The sequence below is a fragment of the Ptychodera flava genome, chromosome 1 (assembly GCF_041260155.1).
Source record: "Ptychodera flava strain L36383 chromosome 1, AS_Pfla_20210202, whole genome shotgun sequence".
Taxonomy (NCBI): Eukaryota; Metazoa; Hemichordata; class Enteropneusta; family Ptychoderidae; genus Ptychodera; species Ptychodera flava.
The window spans coordinates 25,700,051-25,717,301 of record NC_091928.1 but is presented as its reverse complement, the minus strand read 5'-3'; positions in this window follow the sequence as shown (position 1 = coordinate 25,717,301).

Sequence of the window (17,251 nt, the reverse complement as noted above, 5' to 3'; positions counted from 1 at the left end):
AGGCCATCGGCCCAACATACTTAACATAGTTAGCATCAATATACAAAAATTGACAGGAAAATGATATTTACAAAACTCAGAATAATTTATTATCATTTATCTCCTTTCTCACTTTCATAACGTGAAAAATGAAAGCGGCTAGACGTTGCATTATATTTGGATCATCAGATGTCATCAGAGAAATAAATTTTCTCTCTGTTGGTGGACTGAAATAATAACGAGGAATATAGTTCATCCTCAAGTTATCAAAAAAGTATAAAGTAAAACAAAATGACATTCATTTTCAACTTCATTTCTATTGCAGAGCAAACATACTCTTTCATTTGTATCATTTTTCAATTTTCTGTCAGTCTCAATACGTAAATAGTGAGAAGAGCATCTCAATCGAGCTAACATAGACTTGTATACGTTAATTTTGATGACAGAAAGATACTTTTCTGGTGTATGTGAACACTTAAGTTCTCTATATTTTTATCAAGGCTACAAATTTAACAGTACCAATTGTCATGCAAATAACTCTTTAAGTTCTCTACAAAAGTACATATGAAGCTGTTTTCATCGGGAACTTCTTGTTGCTCCCATACTTCTCGCAAATTACAGAGATACAGTAAGTTTTTGACGTGGTGTATCCATGTGGGTTTCGACCTGACACCAGATTTATCAGTGTGATAGACCATTTCATAACACTTCCTTGGATAGCGGTTTTCTGGCATTTGTAAAAGTTTACACCAATATTTAACACATTTTTTGGCTGTATACAACTAAACTGGAAATCTGCCACACTCGCTCAACACTGCAACATTTGGGGTATTACCTGAAACACCCAGAAAACTCTTACATGCCAAATACTGGATTCTTTCAAGATAATCATATTTTGCATATCCCCATACTTCTGAGCCAAAGGTCAGTATTGGCAACATCACTGAATCAAAAATCTTGAAAAAAGTATCATATGTAAAATGACCTGTCTGTAATAATGTAATAATACCCATAAGTACTTTTCTTGCTTGTTGTGCAAATTTTTTGTGGACATTGTCCACTGCAACCTACAGGAAAACAGAACACCCAAATACTTATAATACGATACAACGGTAACTTTAATTTTTCTCAGTTAAAAAAACATTTTTCTGTTTTTGCAAGGTAACCGCCAGCTTTAAACTATACGCGGTATATTCTCCCCAGTTTTCAAGATACTTAAAATTTGTGCCCTTTCTTTAATAATCTGAACAATTTTCATTCGGGGTTTACTTCAACCTTCATTCTCAATGACTGAAATCATGGCAATATGTTCTATGTGCAATTTGTTCAAGTTGCACATCTGCGAGGGCGCCTTTCACTGTTTTAGGGCAGATATCGTATTGCATTATACCATATTGGACCTTCGCCTTTTCAAGTCCCTGGTATCGTATTCCGTTTAGTAACTCACCTACGATGCATTCCAGTCCGTTTGAAAATAAGTACTACAGAGTGGCAGCGCATAGGCTTAAGGTGAAGGGCGACGAATTCGGACGCGCACACGCTTTAGAACATTTCTGCGCAGATTTAACTCCAGCCTGCCGCAAATGGGTTATTTTGTAGCGCATGTATTTAACATCACCTGTCATTGTTGAAATTGCGCTTTTACCTAATTTTTTTAACCCAGTCTCTTAGAAATACATGTGACCTTTAACCTTGTCATATTTTGACCCCCTAGGAAGCTGGTTTTTATTCAATATGAGCGCAAAATTAACATTTCTCTCCATTTACATGGCGCATATTACCCATTCACCTGGAGATATTGTAAAAAGTAGCGTGGTGACACCCTTTTATTAAAAGTGTAAACTAAATGGTATTATGTCAGGATTTTATTCGCCAAGTTTGGCCAAAATGACACCATTCAAAGCGACAGGAAGAAAGTTCGAAAATTATGTAGTGATATAATTTCGATATCGTCATTTTGTAATCGATACTTATGTTAAAATTTCTTTACAAACATCATGAAAACTATACATTCGATAGATATGGATCTTAATTCTTGGTATTTATTAAAATTAACTCATTTGCTGAGCGTTTCATAATTGCTTTCTTTAGTTTAAGCGAATTATATCATTTTTATTTATTTCTAACGACGCCATTTTAACGTCCGTTTCCATGGAAACGAGCGTGGTGACCCCCATTTTTTATTTCATTTTTGCACTTGCACAACTTCCGAGAATATTTGTGCAAAGTTTCAAGAAATGACACCACAACCTAATTTGACGTAATTCGTAGTACTTCACCTTAAAGGATCAATAAGTGTGACATTTGATAAGATTTTTGTTACTTTTATTCAAAAAAGTTCACTTTTTCTGGTGTTGACTTTCGCCTCTTGGATTAAGAAAGAAGGCCCTCCTAAATAAACCCCCTCCCTAACGTATGTTTAAATATAAAAGCACGAGCGTTTCCAACTCGACGCATCGTGTACCGTGATCAATGTCATGGTTGACTTGTGAATTCTAATCCGGACTTGAATTCAGTCGTCACAAATTACAAGCTGTATTGATAGGCATTTCGAAAATTTCAAAATGTATTTTGGCAACGGAACACAAAAATATGAGAATAAGTATAAACACGATCGGAACTCTAATTCGGGATAGCTGGATCTGCATATTTTTGAAACCACAGGACTGTCTGTGTGTAGTTTTCTTTCTGACAAAGAATTTATAACATCAATCTGTACACACCTATACGCACAAGCTTGGCTCCGATGGAGGGCGCCACCAACGATCAATGTCGGAAATTTATATCAGAGCCAGAAATTCTCAAATCAAACTTTTAAACTGCATCCTACACAAATGAAGATTTATTTGAAGTGAGGGTTCTAAATATCACCGATCTACTTCGCAGTTTTTGTCAAGGAAACATTTTTTTTATTTCTGTATTCATGCACGGGAATTCTGGGATATATTTTACAAATATTCATAATTTCCAACTCTAAAGCATACAATTGTAGGATTCTCTTAGTTTCCAAACACCTTTAACTATCTCCTGATCATTAGGTTATAATGTTTGTGTATGTTTAACCCTTTCACCCCCAGTTCCCTGTATACAGGTCCAACTTTACCATAGAAAACAATGGATTTGGGACAAACCATGGCGGTGAAAGGGTTAAAACGCAGAAGTGTTTACCTACATTTCAAAGATTTAGAGCATCGTTGAAACAAATACGGGATGTTGAGAAAAGTAATGGCAAGAGAGAAATTCATGACGTAAAATGGTCACCACTGAAAGATGTGTAATTTTGTGTTTCTCAATGCTGGTTACTCTTTTACTTGTTTCGAATTGTTTTGATGCAACTCAATTGTATGTATTTGCTTAGCACTTCAGTGGTGTTTCTTTACTTTGTTTCGAAAACAAAAAATGGTAATAGCAATCGATAACCTGACTTCTGTTTATGAGTGGGGTCACTTTGATCAACAAGGCCCAGGAACATGAATTTCATGGGACCTAAAGTCTAAAAGGCAAAGCCGTGAAAATAGTTTATTTTGAGAAAATTTGTGAAGAGATTTGACAAGCTTCAATTCTAATGTTGTTTCTCTGAAACAACATAATCTCGCCTATGGTTGTGCATGCTGTAAATTTTGCATTTACTTCTGTATAATTTGTTTAACAATGGTTGTGACGTTGATTAATCGGTTTTAGGGTGGTATTTTGGTAGTAAGCGGGTTATTGAAGCTTTTGTATTCCTCAGACGGGTTGAAATATTAGCTTCTCATTACCACCTCTGTGACGGTGAATATGAGGCTATCCGTGTGACTGCTGTTCTGTAGACATACAATGAAAGGGCGCCCCCACTCATGAAATATCCGTTCACAGACGCGTCGAACGTCTATGGTTAGATTCAACTGAAAAGTCCATTGTACGATAGCTTGACTAACAGAGAATAAACAAAGTTTCATTCCTATGGAAAAACAGTATCGCAGCATAGTCTGTGACACCCTTCTGATTACCATCCTAAGTTTTGAATCAACGCTTTTATGACCAGAATACAACAGTAGCCCATATTTGCAAATACAGTCCAGACAGGTCAGCACTCGCAAAGTTCAGACTAGATAAAGAAATCTCGATGTTTTTACAATTTTATGAGATGAAACAGTTTACCCAGGACCTTGAAAAGTTGTTTATTCAAGAGTTCCGTACGATTTGCGTGATTCGTAACAGAAGGCTGTGTGCTACATGCTACATGGCATTGTGTCACAGAGATTCCACATAAAGAACTTAAAGTTCCATTAGCTGTATCTTCTTGCGATTTTTCCGTTAGTTTTGATTGAAATGATCACCGGCTCATGTTGAATAGCCTGTCAAAGAACAGAGAATCGCATATTATTCGGAAACATTACGTGCCCTGCAACTAAATAACATGTGATTTTAACAACGAAAATTTCAATTTTTGTCCGGACAGAATACAAACTCTGTTGACACGCGGATTGCAACGTAGGCATTCTTCTGCACCTCGCCAGCCATTACAGCAATTTCAAAATAAATATTCATTACTATGCCCGGCACTTACGTCGTAGTCCATTGGCCGAGCACGTTGCGTAGCCAACGTCTGGCAATCCACGACGCAATGTTGTTTTGATCCCGAAATAAACGTGAACTTGTACATCTTGCGTGATCGCGGCGTCACCATATCTGCGTTCTCGCCAGCACGCTGAGCATGCCAGACGTCAACAAACGAGCTCGGAAGGGCAACACGTTTGAACAAAAATTAGCTGTTTTATGTGGCTATAACATCACTAATCATGTTTGTTTCTTCGTAAAACAACATTTTGCAACAATATGAGCCTCCAACATGGAATTTTCCGAGGTAAAAAATGGTCAAAAGTTACAAATAATGGCCCTTTAACGTGCACTGTAATTTTGCAAAGTTGCACTACTGCTCTTCGTGTACAATGATATGTCAGTTTTACTAGATTATCCAGAAGTTAAAAATCATATTAGATGAAAGAGACTTATCGTCCATGGTCGTACGCTATTTTTCCGTCGAAGTAGCAAACGGCCGTAATACAAAAGCTACACATGCACAACACCTTCATAGCATCAGAACCGTATAATTAAACCAATCTTTAGGAATTCTATTCAAATCCTCCAATATCACATGGCTAAACATTATCAAGCCAACAATATTAAACTTAAATTAATTTCTTTTTTTCCGTATTTTTGCTCTTCGCATCAACTCCAATCTCTTGTTTACACCCTGCCATGTAGGAACACCCAAGTTCAGTATTCACTTTATCAATACAACCGTCACATGTATTTATACACTAGTACTGATATTAATTGCTGGAAATTGCATTTCAGTCCAGCCATAAATTCAAATGTCAGTATTACAAGACCACTGATGCATATTCATACTCAGGCTGTGTCAACATTTAAAGTATTTCAACATGATTTTAAAAATTAGAAGTGCAAGAAACTGACGTTGGTACACAAAAATGTTGACTCAATGAGAAAAACGTAACGTTTTAATACAGCAGCAGTCACATCTTGGTTACTCTTTATGAACGAATGTATTCGCTGTAAAATGACGAAATACTTGTAGTCGAAGAAGAATAGAAGTAAGCATTTCGAAAGTTGTGTTGCAGGACCCCAGAGACAGTACCGCTCTCAGTTTTCATAGTGACCTGCAGTACATGACTATATACAGAACCTTCCGCATGTATTGCTGTAAGAGTTAAAGGGACAGGTCAGGGCTACAGACATCTGTTGGTTTTTTTATTGTGTATACTTGCACACACTGATCTTTATTTGATCGAAAGTTACTGGAAACAATCTTGCATAGACTGAGATAAATGTAAAAGTGGCTGTTCTGTTATTGTTGTTGTTATCATCATCATTATTATTCATTTATTATGATTATTCCAGTGGCATATACATAGGAAGTAGGTGACACGTATTAACTTTGATATTTTTGCAATATTTTTGTTCCGATAAGTTCAGTATATCAACAGGTTCCTTGCCCTACTTTCTATGGCACGTTGATCTCTCCAGTACTCAGCCTACCAACATCTATTTAATAGGTATTGTGCATTTGTATCGTTGAAAAATGACTTTCAATCTGGACTCTAATTCAATTATCACCAATAGCGTTTGCATATACAGGCTTTGTTTGCAAGTTGAATATTTAAGCATTATATCATACCGGTATATTGATGGCTCAAATACAGTGGTCTGATTGGTCGAGACGCGAAAAGAACCGTGGTATATTGGCGATACACCACGGCTGGCATACGCGCGAGCTCTCAGCTTGAACAAAATTCCGTTTTCACTCCAAAATTTCAATATACTTTTATGATATAATAGCAATAAATCACACCCAGCGACGGTATACCACTCGATTTTGACCAGTTCACTTCATATATGCACTCGCTATCGCTCGTGCATATATGTCGTGAATTGGTCAAAATCTCGTGGTATACCGTCGCTGGGTGTGCTTTATTGCGTGGAAATGGATTTTTGCTCAGGCTGAGATATACCACGGTTCTTTTCGCGTCTCGACCAATAAGATCGCTGTATTTGCGTCATCAATATACTGGTATGATATGTTTAAGCATGCTGTAGGGAGATAGCAAGAAACTGTGGTTGATACATTGAATAGCAGTATTGAAAAAATATCAACAGTTGCAGCTTCTGTCTCCTGTCACAAAGACTATTTGTTGTTTTTCTTATGAAAATTCAACGAAATTCATGATACTTTTTAGATTTTTTGAAATAAAAATCATGAAATGCTATTAAATGGAGAAAATTGCCTGACCTTGCCTAAATCAAATGATTTGCATAGATTAGACATTAAAGCACTCGTCATCTCTTGAATTTAAGTTGAAAGGCGCCCTCTAGTTCATTATCCAAACACCTACCTGTTCATTCTCCACACCTTGGCTTCTGTCTCAATCTTTGAAAAAAGTGCATTCGGCGAGACAGACACCCTTGAAGTCCATCGAATTCAATCAGATTGATAAGCCTTCTGCGAGAATCACTTAAAAGTCGATCGAGAACCGACTTGACGAACCAGGGTTTTACTTAAAAAGACGAATATACCCGCAGATGAGTACAAATCATCGATTAATCGTTGTGGCCCACACAACTTGTCCCCGGTCGTTATGGTTTGACTGAACGCTTATCTGTTTTAACATCCATGCATTGGTTTATCTTCTATGTAATCTCAGAGTTGAGAGCACGATATACCCAATGGCATGGCTATAGTTTCCTTCACTTGGTTACCCCACCTTATTTGTTTTATTTCGATAAATGTGTGTGTGAGAGAGAGAGAGAGAGAGAGAGAGAGAGAGGGAGAGAGAGAGAGAGAGAGAGAGAGGGGGGGGGGGGAGGGAGGGAGAGAGAGTGATGGGGGTAGAGGTGGGTGAGTGTGCGTGCATGCATGGAGATATACATGTAGGGACTTCGTACCTCCATGTGCGTGCGAGTTTACCAATCGCCGTATAGAGTGACAAAGCGCCCCCAAGCGATACACTTCTTCAAGCGATGTACGAAGATGAGATCCCCACTTGGTGATGCCTATTACTTTTTCTGCAAATCGAATTTCTTCCGCTAATTTCGTTCAATTTTAGAGTACGATATCTTTTTGTTAGTGACATTTGATAGGTAAATCTTTGGGCAGTATTGTCACTCTTTCAAAGCTTAGGTTTTGGTGTTTTCTTTTAACTTTGCTATTCTTATTTTCGATGCATGCAACCCCCACTTGGAGAAAAAAAAAACTAAGTACACGATTTCCGTTAAAAACACCTGTTGATTGGCAGCGCATTGCAAGTGGTCTTGTTTACTACCCTATATAACCGTTGTCGTCATGAACATTCCACTCGCTCCCATGGGATGTGAAGCCATTGATTCTTAACCCGCCTATCAAAAGATGTCAACACGAGTACACGTGCATCGAGGCGAAAGTAATTCGGTGCTATCAAATCGACTTTACAATGTAACACCCTTCTTCTGTGCCATTCATAATCGGCTTTGCAGTCACAAATTAAGGCCGAAGCTGTAATAGAAAATCGGATCAAAGTGTTGAATTAATTATCGCGTGTCAATTGATCTGAGCCCGAATCACAATCAAACGCTGGCTAATCATAGGGCTCCCCTATCACCTTTTACAAGGGGTTTGATAATGATGAGTTGTTTTTAACCAACCAACTAGATGTAATCTTGTAAAGGGGTGGTAATTGGTCAAGTCGCTGACCGGACAACGGCTAGATAAGGCTCAGGCATGTTTTCTAGAACATCCGATTGTATGACTCATAGAGTTATTTTGTGGGGAGAGAAAGTGACAGAATAGAAAGAGACTGATAAACAGACAAACAGAAAGACAAACAGACAGAAACAGAGATAGAGATATAGACACAGACGTAGTAGGCACAGAGAAACTCGTAGACTGAGATTATATGTCTGTGAGGTAATATACACGTACATGCATATGCTTGATACTAAAACAAGCGAGATAAATGTCTTACCTACACCAAGAAATTTTACTGTTATCATATTCATTCAGGTTGCTTACCCCTTTCTTCATTTTTAAATAAAGCTTTTCGTATTGTTTTCCCCGCATTTTTCAAGTTTTATCACCCATTACATAGACCACGTGACCATTGCGCTCTCTCTCTCTCTCTCTCTCTCTCTCTCTCTCTCTCTCTCTCTCTCTCTCTCTCTCTCTCACACACACATGAATACTGAATACTGAGAAGCTGATATAATAGAACCAAGATGCACTTCATTTGTTTAGTTTGGACTGAAAAGAGACCAGGTAGTTATTTGTTCATTGCTGTTTCGTATTACTGAGAACGATGGTTACGGCGCGAACAGCAAACGCACAATTGGTTCTATTCAAGGAGGGCTTCCTTTCTCTCAATTGTTCTCGCTCGTGCAACGTAGATCGCGCCTCTGTCAATCAACGTGATTGACACATCATCTCGGTTATTTGTGGGATGTCAGTTGGGGTTTTTAGACACGGACAAGATAATTATCCAAGACTTTGAAAAGCCGGGACATCCTTGCTTGGCGACGACACGTAAAGTTCGTTCTTCGGCACATAGAGCGTGAGTTTTAAAAATAGCATTTGCGGAGTTGCCGTGTAACCGTCTTGCCGGCGATTCTCAATTCAAGATCCCAAACAAGAGAGACACAGCTTGGACGTCCATCAGTGATTTTCGACAAGGTTAAATCTAGCCAGATCAAGTCCAAATCATGTTTACAACCAAACCTCACGCCAATGTTGTTTTTGCTGACAATGTAGACGATTGCTCGTGAAAACGTCTCACGTGTTCTAATGTTCCGGTCGGCGCCATCGTCGTCACCTTTTGACACCTGACGATAATATTGGTATTCCAAGCACGTCACACGACACCGTCTTTGACTTCTGTAACCTGCGGTGTTTAAAATCAAACATAGATCTTCCGATATCAAGCTATTAACAGACTTATCAGACCCACTTAAACTATTAATACTTTTATCACTAGATGTCGGTGTGACAAATCATCGACAAAGAATCGCATTTACCGTTTTCATCTGGTCGTCGGCTTTTCTGAAAGAGATTGCCACGAATAACGTTGACCCTTGAATTCTGCCCGGATCGATGGCTATGGCAAAATGTCCGGAAATATTGCGACAAAAAAGTACATCTGTGGAATGAAATACTAGTATTCTTTTTAGCGAAAAATGTTCGGGGTCATCTGCCATAACTCGACAATAGCGCCGTGCTTGTAAAATGCTTGAATTGGGAACCCTTCAATAATTCAGTGTTGGAGAGAGTGTGAAGCATAGAAGGGCGACACTTTTGTTCACGTTGTGATCTCACTCTTTTGAAGAGGAGCGTGCATCAATTTTTTTTGTCAAAAACAAACTTCTTCATCAAAGTGGTTCCTCTGTTTGCCAACAACTTGAAAGTTGCGCCATTTCTCAAGTGAGCGTTGTCTGCGCGGTAACTGGTTGGCGGGAAACCCCGGAATTTGTCACGCACATTAGCAAGTGTTAAATACTGGTAAAATCCAGAAACAAATGTTGGCAACACCTTGGTGACTCAAGTAGTTTGTTGACTTTAATGTTGTTGTTTTAAAAAGTGTGTATGTGGTGTACTTTTGTTTCAGTTTTACGTGAAAAGTCAGTTATATCGTTCTGCACCTTACAACATGCGAATCCAATGATCGGCTAGATCACAATCTCCGACCACGTGGAAGGACCATGGGCAGATGTACCTATCAGCTCTAATTCGCAAAAGAACCGAATTATCAGAGACACTTGATAAAAAGCTTCCAGCTTCATGCTTCGCTTCCTCCCACCATGATTTACACCTATGCTCCCACTATGCTCGTATTACAGAGACGGTAAAAAGGACTGCCCAAGTTTATGTATGCAAATGTTTAAGTTCGCCAAGGTATGTCATTTTCTGGACACGTCAAAAAGCCAAAAATACCACCACTTTTCTCTTACAACCCGCTTTAATCATAATATCTATAACGTATGTCATATTTACAAACGTGGTGGAGTTAGAATGATTAGAGCTGGTAAATGTTAGTGTGTTATCGCTGTCATTACAATATCAATGGTCACGTGAATGAAACCAAATGAATCTGCGATATGACGACTATATCGCTTTAAACCTAAGGGGAATGTGGAATACAGCATTTTGCGCAAGAAACAGAAACCACGGTCCAAATCGTCGTTGAAGTGATTGTCTTTCGCGTAAATAAGTCTATATGCAAAGGAAGTGCTCGCCGGTAAAGTATTATAATGTTACTGGTTTACCATTAATCTTGGTTCATGTCTGTGATTTGTGAATGTTTGAGTGGGGTGAACGCGATGCTTTGTGTTCTGTTTCCATACTTTATTGTGTTATTGTGTATTGTGTTCTGTTTCCATGTGAAACGTGTGAGTAGGATGAACGCGATGAGTGAGGTGAAACTGACTAAATATACTGCGCAGACTCAAACGTAACGCGTTCGATCTCTGGGGAAACCTGACCTGGGCTGCCAAATTTCGAAAAGGGTTTTCATGAAAAAGAAGAGACGCAGGAGAAACTGTTGCAACCATTTATTTTTGAAAAATCACCGACCTGAACCAAGACCCTCCCAGAGAGCTATGCTGAAACCAAGTCTAGTTTCCCATTCAATAAATAAGGGAAGCCTATAGTCTGGGAAAAACTCCTTTATAAAGACAGAGGCGACAGACAGAAGACAACAGCAATCAATTAACGCCCAATTCACGACTGTGTGCCAGAGCAAAAGTCCCTCATTAACACCGACTTGTGTGAATGTGAATGTGAATGGAGTATGTAATTGAAGCATGGATGTTTAACATCCACAATTGATGTAATTTTTAAAAAGAAATCTTTAACGGAGTGATGTAAGCTGGAAATGTTTGATGGTTGCTATATCGCATAACGAGGCGACTTCCACCTTATAGAGCAAATGAATACCGTTCCAGGACAAATTCCATGCACTATGTATATTTGAACAGCGAAATTTAGGTTTCTCGGCTGAAGGATTTCGCGATGCACAACTTAAAACTGCTCATCAACTATAGTAGTGAATATCCTAATTGCAACGATTCATTTACTGTGTCTTTTCAAATAGATAATTATGACTTTCTCCGAATGATAAAAAATCATATGCTTTCATCCCCCACAGCTGTTTAATCCATACTTTCATTTGTTGATGAAAAGAACTCATGCCTGATATCCATTCTGTTGACAAACCTTTCTGATTCATCCAGTGCTTTAACGAAGCAAACGACGGATAATGGGGATGCATGGCTAGAATGTTTATTTAAATATCAAGCAACGTTGATCATCGTTTCAAATGACACTTGACAGAGAACATTGAAACCTCCCGCGTATATATATATATATAGCAAAAGTAGTTTCGTTATCTTAAGGGGAGAACCATTTCGGGGGGGGGAGGAAATGGGTATGGTAGCAATATTTTCCCCGCCACTGAAACAGATTTTTTTCTATTGTCAGTCCTGCATAATTTTTTTCCACATTTGAAAGCGGCAATTTTTTTCGTAATTACCAGTTTTGTTTTGTTTTTGTTTTGTTTTTTTTTTCGGAATGCGATTCTTGAGTAAATTACATGTCACTGGTAAACAACTGCAAAAGCTTAAAATAATAGTAGTACTCTGAGGCTATATGTGAGCACAGGAAAGATGACACTAAATTAGAGGTAAGAGATTGTGTAAAAAAAAGGTTTGTCTCTAATGAATCCTCCATTGAAATTAAATAGTAAAGAACTGGACAAAACGACCAGAGCATCTTCAGAAAATGAACAATCTATTGTCCCCTGTGGTGTAAGAAAGGAGTCACACTTTGAATCCATACGTGTTATTTCAATGTACCAGAGATAACTGGTAAAAAAATCCACGAGGAGCTGACTGAAAACATCTCTATTTACGTTTTATCATGACAATGTATACTGCAAAAACTAAAACTAAATAGTATATTGCAACATAAACCATGAAATTATTTGCCAGCCGTAGCACAAACAAAGCCTTTTATGGAACGAGTTTTGACCTAACTTTTTTTATGTGTTTATATCACGAATAGTCGCAAAAAAAGACATTGGACTTCGTCATGTAGTTTGAAAATGTTGGCGGCGCACCTCCAGAGAATGAGAGAATCAGATTTCCCAAATTTCGTGACAATTATTTTTTCTTTGGTCTGCTATGATCATTTCTTTTCTCAAGACATTATTGGATCATTTTTTTTCTTCTTCTTCTTCTTCACCTGCAGACATTTTTTTTCCGAAAAATCCTCAAGTCCCCTCCCAGAAATCAAATGGTTCTCCCCTGAAGTTCGCCAGAATCACCCCTTTCAATCCTTCAATAAATACACTTGTCAATTTGACCACTGCTGAAATGTTTTAGCTCATAGACCAATATGGTGTGTGGTCAGCTGTTTCCGTGAAAGATTAGGGGTTATTGAATTATTTTTGAGCACTTTCAGTATTCAGTTTACATGCTAAAGTCTGCTGAGTGAGTTAAATGTTTGTAACGGAGTCTGGGACTATGTATGTTGGAAGTGTTTATCCGTTAAATTGTAAAACTGTGTGTATACCACAGTCCATCCATGGCGATGGAGGGACTGTGTGCTAAACCTTTTCACATCTCGTCATCAAACGTAGCAGGGAACTGCCAACTGTTTCACAATCGAGGTCTGGTATCCGCTGAGAAGTCCCACATCTCTGTTGGAAACCAGACACTGATCTCTGACCGACGCTCTTTCCAGGGAATATGTGTGTTCCTGTCGATCTTAGAATTTGTGCGTCAACAACCACAGCGCAAGACGAGAAGACACGAACACAGGTCGCCTGAATAACCCTCCGGAGCAAATTGGCCGGGGGATTGAGGGGAAACGAAACCCAAGCAGCTCCCCCTCAAATATAATTAACAATTTTCTCATTGCTGGTGGCATGAGTAATTGAAGAAAGCTGCGATAATTCATTCGGGTACCGTTATAGTAACGATATACCCTTTGATGCTGGCCGTGTGAGGCCAAACTTTCCCAAACCCGATGCGAAATACCTCATGGCGGCTGCAGCTGCAAGCTAGTTGCACTATAAAATGTCTACCCTTAGGCGATGGAGTGGCGATGAAGCATTTGATAGCGTCTTCGGAACAAAGTTGGTTTCCTTCGCAGCATTCAGCAAGGTCATCGTGTTATTGTTGATCTAACCTTGGTTGACCCGCGCGCCGACCTTCTGAGGTCAGAGGTCAAATGATTATTCGCCTTTTGCTGATAATAAATATTGGACATTACTATCTTACGAGGCTTCTGAGTGTTTACACGGTCTGTAACTTTGCTAGCATCAGAGATATGTTCAGCAAACACAAAAAATCGAGTAAAGGTAGCAGTTAAGTGATTGAGAGGTAAATCAAACGAGGGTTAGGTTTTTAAGGATGCCTTGAGGGTTTTTTTCTTCCAGAACGGGCGTCTTTGAAATTCGGCTATCTGCCTGAAAGCGCTGTGATAGCTTCGTTAGAGGCCTTGTTTTCGTTTTACATTTAATGAGCCATAATTTATTTATTTATTTATTTATTTGTTTGTTTGTTTGTTTGTTTGTTTGTTTATTTATTTATTTGCCTCTACTTGTGTTATTTTGTAGAATGCAGTTTCCTTTTCTACTTTTAAAATCGGAATGCCTTCTGTTCAACACGGCAACACAGCCTGTATATGAAACCTGTAATATTTAAGCAATAACGTACCCCTCCTGGACCATAATCATTGATAGACGAAAGGAAACTTTGCACATCATAATGTGCGAGGCGAAGCCGAGTACAATTGTGGAGTGAAAATTTACTCGAATCCATTATTGGCCGGGAAGGGTACATTATTACAATTATTGTATAGGTTTGGCTATGCATGGGAATTTGTAAACGTTGAAACATCTGGGCCACCATACTTGATAATCTGATAAGTATCAGAAATAATCTGGCGGATCACGTCACAAAATTCACCGATATTGATAAAAAGCTCATATTTAATCGATAATAATTTTGACATCTGCATTGTCTGGAACTAGATAAGAATTTATTTTATCCCCATGTGCCGTGTTTGTAAAGTCAGTAAAACTTATAAATACTTAAGGGATAGGATAGATCTGCCCCAAGTCTGTGGGCGTGTAAATGTGAAAACAGCGTAAATTAAAGGAAATAAACTTCAGCAGACTAAACGCGTCACTGAGTGGTTGGGTGATCACGCAGTTGAAGCAACATACTCTGACAGACTGTCACGTAGCTGCTGCTGCGTAGGAGCGAGGACAGCTAAGCGAGTAGCACCAGTCTATCAGTGGAAGAAGAAAACGTATTTGTTGCATAGAAGGAAAATAATGAAGAAATTATTGAAGTAAGAGATATCGCCTCTTTCAGAGTCACCACTTTTAATAGCTGAACATTCACCATCGATATGAGTCCCCAGTTGTCAGTTCGCATAGGTCTGGCAATATTCATTCCAATTCTGTCGTCTGTCCTTGATTTTCAAATTAACTTTAGTTTTGACATTGTTCAAGAGCAGCGAGAAAGTATACCACCAAGAGAAGACACTAAAACGAGCAGCAGATATTCATCAAAAATAACAACTTTATAATATTTATTCAATTGATACACGGCAAACTATATGAAGACATCGTAATCACGTGACGGGAAATCCTTGACAGGCAGCACGACAACCAAAATTTAAATACAATTGTTAATTTCACGTTATCACGTGATTCAGTGGTAGCTAATGAATGACATGATTACTAAGCAAGACAAAGTAGTTTGTAACAAGACATATTTGATGATATTTGCAAAAAAGTATCATGATTAGATTGTACAAAATTGTCCACTTCCTACACGAACAGTATTCCATGTAGACAAACCGTTCCTAGTGGAAATTGGAATCTGTGCAGCTTGAGATAAAGTGAAATCAATATATTTGCGACTGAATATGCAAAATGAAAACCAATGTACTTCACAGCTACATCAAGTACATGATGATTACACGGGAACCTCACCGTTTTCACGAAATATTCCTGAGTAAAGCGGCACGAACCAGCTAGCGTGGGAGTAGATGTAACAGATATTCTTAAACAATATAGTGAAAAGACGATAGAGGAAAGCCAACAACACTGACATTTAGTCAGATTATCTCAAAATAGTAAATATTTTGTAGTCCAACTTGCTGGTCAGCCCTAACAATCTTTGTAGCAAGCCCACATGTGTGTTAGAAGTCACCCACACAAGATTTCATCTCAAGATTGGTCGCTGTCATTGGCTAGACATTGGTGCAACCATAGATCCTTGAAAAGGAGAATCTGTCGTGCTACCAGAATTAATTCCCTTGGATTTTTCATGGTCAAAACACCGATATCTAGGGATGTGTTTTATCGGAAAGTTAAATATACATTCGTCACTTCGTTTTGTATAATTTGCAAATTTACTTCTTTTGGGGTAATTTGCATATCTGACTCAGGGCTAGTGAAAGGTCGAGTGGGAGTGCGTCACAGATTACCGCAATTATCGATTGTATATTTGTGTTTAACAAAACGAGTGAAGTGCCATATGTGGAACTTGAACTTAGAAGCTCTGCAAGCTATGACCTTAGAAACATTTTCCACTATTTTTTTCTGTTTGTGTGTAAATTAGAGGTTACCGTTCTTGTCGTAAATCGTGTCCAAGTGCCTACTGGCCAGCTTGCCAATGCAACCTGTCTTTAAGCTTATGTAATACAGAACGTTATTTTTGACTCCTAATTTTTTCCGACTAGAATGCACGTGTCAAAAAATATTATGTGCTGTACGCTGTTTGCGATACTTCGTTTAAGTACTTTTAGAGCATTTGCAAAATTTATCATTTCTTCGTCGTGTTATTCAAATTGAAATCACAGTGACTTCTGTAAACGTTTGGATAAACTTGCATATTTGAATCAGGGTCACTGAAAGGTCAAATGGGCGTTCATGTTGATTACGTACCTGAGTTATCAATGACATTTTTGCTTGAAAAGCGATAAGAACAGTAAGTGGATTTCAAATTTCAAATTAAAGATATTTCCATTTTTGCATCATAATCAAAGGATTCACGACAGTGCCTTCAAATGTCGGCAGAATGAACTACCCAGTGAATTCTGCAGATATGTGTAGGGTGTAGTACGAACGTTCCTTTAAACAGAATCACGGCTATTGGAGACAATGAGGTGCCATCACTCAATCATTTTGGACATAACACCCATATAATCTCTTCTACTACCTGGCCGACTGCTTGAGGGCTTATTCAGTTGTTGTTAGGAGACCCCTATAGTGTATATTATCCTATTGGCCCAGACCCCTGCAACCACCTGCTGATATGTGCAATGTTAATTAAGGTTACCATGCAAATTAAGGTCATGACAGCGTAATTAGCAAAACCAAGAGTATAACTGACACAATAGCTGAAATTCTTTGGTTTTTAGTATGTCAATGTATTCGTCAACCCGATGTGTTGTTGGTTTGCCCGAGGCAGGTGCCTTTTGAAGGTTATGCTACCTGCATACCATGGTGAATAGCAGGTAAGGCTGCTGATTGACAAGTGTGATCGGGCGAAATACGCATGCGCGGTCATCAAATGTGGATTACAGCCTTTCTCATCGGAAAAGGGAACAGGGGTTTGGAATTGACACACACATGGTAGCGACGCATGGGAGTTGATGATCCCCACCCATCCCATCCCACCCACACCCCAGACTGGTAACCATGGAAACAATAATAAGCCTCACAAAAAC